The sequence below is a fragment of the Canis lupus genome, chromosome 16, assembly GCF_003254725.2.
Source record: "Canis lupus dingo isolate Sandy chromosome 16, ASM325472v2, whole genome shotgun sequence".
NCBI lineage: Eukaryota > Metazoa > Chordata > Mammalia > Carnivora > Canidae > Canis > Canis lupus.
The window spans coordinates 22,223,760-22,228,914 of NC_064258.1; the positions used below are offsets into that span (position 1 = coordinate 22,223,760).

The 5,155-nt window shown below is 57.3% G+C and overlaps 1 long non-coding RNA gene across 1 annotated transcript; it reads left to right on the plus strand.

The window, feature by feature from the left end:
- The first annotated feature begins 525 nt into the window (after window positions 1–525).
- On the plus strand, window positions 526–1,780 carry LOC112664603 (uncharacterized). Its single transcript, XR_003139850.3, has 3 exons — window positions 526–656; window positions 1,328–1,409; window positions 1,717–1,780. It is a non-coding gene; the product is annotated as an uncharacterized LOC112664603 (long non-coding RNA).
- Window positions 1,781–5,155: the final 3,375 nt, after the last annotated feature.

Here is a 5,155-nt window from a genome sequence, read left to right on the forward strand (position 1 = left end):
AAACACCTCTGCAGAGATTTCTCAAATGTCTTCAATGTTAATTTTTAAAAGATTTATTTGAGAGAATGTGAAGTGGGGAGGGGCAGAGGGAGAGGGAGAATCTGAAGCAGACTCCTCACCCCTGCAGGAGCCTGAACCCCACATGAGGCTCTATACCACAACCTTGAGATCCTGACCTGAACCAAAATCAAGAGTCAACGTTTAACTTACTAAACCACCCAGAAGCCGCTCAAATATTCTTAAGTGCAAAACTCATGCTGTGAACCTTTGGGGGCAGGAGGACATCTGCGACACCTAGTCTGCCTAGAAGGGCGGGAGGCCTGGAGGGCCTGAGGATGGGAACTAAGGATGTGGGAGGGTGCCTGCTTCCGCTTCCCACCCGGCGTGGTGACAGGACTGTCCCCTGGACCCTTGGCCTTCAGGGTGAAAGTCTAAGTGCTGACTGGACCCCATCAACCTACAGTGATGATGCGGGACCCTATTGTGGGTGGAACTGTGGCACCCCATGGTTCCACAGCTGCCTGGTGCTCACTGTGAGTTTATAGGCAGTTGGAGGCACTTGTGCTCTGGATCTGGCTCACAGCGACCGAACTATCCCACTCTGCACAGTACCCCAGTGCATAAAGAGAAGGTGCTCACACAGTGACAGGTCACAGGTGAGTGGCAGCTGCTCCCTGCTCCCCGCAGGCCTCTGTGGGGCCTGTTGGTCCGATGGGGGCGCTGGGCATCTTTTTCATTCACCTGTCCTGGGACATTGTGGGTCCTCCCATAGTGTGGATATTATGGACACTGCTCCCAGGCTGGGGTCGAGAATACCCTGACCCCCATGCAATAACTGTGAGGCAGCTCCTGCAGCCCTTCCACAGCTCCATGGGATGAGGGATGCCACCCTGCTGAGCCAGTCCAGGGAAGAAGCCTATGGTCAGAGCTCAGGCAGCTCACCTGGGACTCCCGCTCCCCTGTAAGCCCTGTACTTTGCAGGGGAGACCTAAGCCATGACCTTTCCAGCCCATCCTAGATACATGGACCCTGACACATGACAACAAGCCCCTCCCCCCATGGTCTGGGGTGGATGGTCAGGGCTCTCTGGGTCCTCATGGCCTGAGAAATGGCTTGTTCTTCATGAACTGGAACATGGAGTCTCTCGTGCTCCCTCCAGATGCCCCCTTAGGCTACTCACAAATCGTTGCATTCAGGGTGGGTAGTTTGATCACACTTTTGCTGGCATCAGTTTTTAATTTTGATGAAGCCAGTTCATTGCTTTTTCCCTTTGGTCGTTGTACTTGTGGAATCTAAGAAAAACCTTCGATCCCCTCCCCCCTCCAAGCCCACAGGAACACTCGCTGGCTAGCCCATCCACCACCATCTCAGCGCTGCCCCGGGCTAGGAGACGTCACCCCAAGCATCAGGTCAGCAGTTACGTGGAGCCTCCTGGGCCCCCTCATGTGCTCCTGATAACGGGGTGGGAGAGCTCTGTGATTCCAGCATGGCGGTGTGTCCTGGGACAGTGTCTGGGAAGGTAGACTGTAGGTGGCAAGCTACAGACAGTGATCACTGTGTGTGATCCTTCAGCCCAACATGTCCCCCTTGGAGCTATAGGGTTGTCTCCATGCTCCAATCAGACAGATGGGGATCTGCCAACAGGGAGCACACACAGACACATGTGTCCTCTGAAGGTTTTCATGCGGTGTCATTCTTGGATGGTTTGGTTTGCAGCACCATGTAAGAGGACCTGGGGACCCTGCTGGCCTTGGAAAGAGCCGATATCATAGCCATCAGGTGAGGCCCAGACAGGTATCATGGACACTAGACCACCCACTAGAGGTGGGGATCATACCTGCAAGAGCAGGTGAGGCCCAAGAGGAGATCAGAGCCAAGGATGAGCCAGCTCAGTCCAAACAAGGACCATAGTCATCAGGAAGAAGTGATACCCTGGGGATGGTCCCAGACATCAGTAGCAAGTGAGGGTCCATCCTGGATCCTAGTCATTGGTAGCTGACAAGCCCAGGTGGGGACCATAGTTACCAGGTCCAGGTGAGGCCCAGGTGGCATTCATACCTAAGTATGTATGAGCAAGTATGGCCCAAATGGTATCATAAGCAGCAAGAGCAGTGATGTACCAGGTGGGGATCATAGCCAGAGTCCAGTCGATGAGACCCAAGTGGGTGTTGAGACCCTGGGGGCAGGTCCCTGGGCACTCAGAAGAGTGGCCTCCACGCCTGCTTCAGAGAGGGCCAGTAGGAGCAGGTAAAGCCCAGGTGGGGATCATAGTCCACAGAACACCTGATGTCAGGTGGGTGTTTTAGCCAGCAAGTAGAGGTGAGACCCAATCAGGGATCCTAATCTAAGCTGAGCAGGTAGGGCCCAGACAGAAATGAAAACAAGAGGAGCCAGAGCCTCAGGAAAAAACTGGAGGCATCAGAACCAGGGGAGGCCCAGGTGGGGATCAAAGCCAAGGATGAGCCAGGTCAGCCCTGAAAAGGACCATAGTCACCAGGAACAAATGAGACCCTGGGGACGGTCCTAGGCTCAGTAGCAAGTGAGGGTCCATCCTGGATCCTAGTCATTGGTAGCAGATGAGCCCAGGTGGGGACCATAGTCACCAGGTCCAGGTGAGGCCCAGGTGGGGACCATAGTCACCAGGTCAGGTCAGGCCCAGGTGGGGATCATTGCTGGTAGAAGGCTGGTGAGGCTGTCAGGCTGCTCCCACTGGGCAGACAGGCCCTTCCTCTCGGAAGGAAGGATTGGCCTGGCCAATCTCAGAGGGTCTTGGGCTCCCTAAGGATTTAAGGGAAAGAGGAACCATTCTGCTCCTTCCTTTTCTCATGTCCCTGGCTCTGATCGGTCCCACCACGGGCATGCCAAGCAGGGTCTCCACAGGACCCTTGGGATGATGCTGACCCGTCACTGTGGAAGCTCACAGACCATCAGGGCTTTCTGCAGTGAGTCCCCTGGACACTCCTTCATCTATCTCAGGGGTGGTTTGCATTTGCAAGAATGCCTCTCTGGAAGATGACCCATGCCCCCAGGTCAGTACCTCATCCTCTGGAGCCCTCTGAGGGCCATGATGCCCTGGGCTGGAGCTGAGAGACCTAGAAGGCAAACCCGGGAAATGCGCAAGAAGGGGGCTGGGCCTGGGGACAGATCCCTGGGCACTCAGAAGAGTGGCCTCCATGCCTGCTTCAGGGAGGGCCAGATGTCTGCCTCCTGCAGCCAGGGGGCGGGGGGGGGCGGGTTGTCCAGTCCCTTCAGCAGGGGCTCCCGAGGGTGTGGGGCACTGGGATGATGGCATGCTTTCTGTAGGAGGATGGTCTGGTCTGTGACGAGGTCGGAAGGGTGCTCCTCACTCACACCCCCCAGGCCAGGGCCTCCACATACCGAAAGCTTCTGTGTAGCTGCAGGTAGAAGCTAGGGACAAGGCAAGTTCAGGGAGGGAGGGTGGACAGCAGAGGGAGGGTTGACCAGCTTGAGCAGTGTGGAGGCCGAGAAAATTAAGGCCATTCCACCTTAAGTTCAGCGTTAGCACAAGTACAGCCATCCCAGGCCCCTGTGAATAAGCTGAACTTTACCTTACTTCAGTTACAGGAAGAAACAGCTTAGAGCTTGACATCCTAGAAAGCCCCATATTAGAATAAAAACAGAGCCCAAGCCAAGGGCAGGAAGCCCCTATTAGAATGAGAACAGAGCTCAAAGCCCTTGAAGGCCCCATATCAGAATGTAAACAGAACTTGAGGAATTGCTCCACCCCTTCTGGAGGTCCCCTAGACCAGCCCTTAAAACTAAGCTGGAACCCACCTCGGGGTCCAAGCCCCTGCTCAGCTGTGTCGGGTACACTTGGACCCAAGCTCGAGCTTGTAAATAAACCCTCGTGTGTTTGCATCGGTGTCGGCTCCTTGGTGGTTTCTCGGATTCACGATCTTGGGCACAAGCAGGAGGAGGGAAGAGGAGGAGGAGGCTGCCCTGGGGTGGGAACAAGGGAAAGGGGCTGAGGGAAGGGGGACAGCCCAGTGGCCTTGGTCAGAGGGGAGGAGGCTGCTGGGTTGATGGCCCCACAAGAATGTCAGGGAGACTGGAGACTCTATGTGGGGCCAACAGGGCTGCTCCTGGCCCCCTCAGCCCTGCTCACTGCCCAGTGGCTGCTTGGATGAGTCAGGAGTAGGTTGTGCTCAGGGACTCTGAGAAGACAAGAGGTAAAAATGGGTCAGAGTGGCAGAGGTGATAGCAAGAGGGGTGGAGTCAGGGGACAGCAGGGGGATGGCTAGGGTGCAGAGGAGGCCGAGTAGATGCTGGGTACTCAGGCCCTGGGAAGACAGGGTGAGGGGACCTCAGATGGATGGTCATAGGAGCCCCTGGGCCACACTGACAGCTCTCAGGCTGGTCCATCCCAGGACAGGGGCATGTCACCTCCTGGGGGTGCTGAGGGGCCCCCGGCCAGCCCACCACCAGCAACAACCCTTCTCAGAATCCCCAGAATGCTGCCCAACCCACAGGCAGCTGGCAGCCCCTGCCCTCCCTGGGTGGGGGGAGCTCTCCCCTCCTGAGTCCCCTGGGCCCAGATGTGGGGGCCGTGGGGCCAGAGCCTGGGCCTCAGTGCTCTGCGTCTCTTGCCTTCCAGGGAGAAGGAGCTGCCTGGCCTCAGCCCCCATGAAGCCAAGGTGAGAGCCTGTCCTGGGCACTGGGCAGGATGTGGACGGTGGGCTTAGGGCCAGCTGTCCTCAGATCCCATCCCCCAGGACGTCTCCAAGGTTATCTCCCCAAACCCCCTGTCCCAGCACTGCATGGGCTGTTGGGAACGTGCCCCAGACCTAGAGCCGCGGTCAGCAGGAGCGGCCCTGTGCCTTTCTGGCTCCTCTGAGTCCCTGCAGGGCAACTGGATGTGGCACCGAGCACAGTCCCACGGCTGGAGACTCATCTGCTGCTCCTGTTTGTCCTTTTCCAGAAACATTGCCAGGAGACCAGGCGTGCCAACAAGTTGCTCAGGAAATGGGGCCACTATCATCAGAGCGAGAAGGTGGGGCGCTGGGTGCCCCCTGAGGGCACTCTGTCCCGACAGAGCTGGGGAGCCACCCACAGTCTACTCCTGCCGTGTCCCTGGGAGAGTCCCCTGCCTGGGGAGAGTCTGCTGCTGGAGCTCAAACCTCCCAGGCCCAAAGAT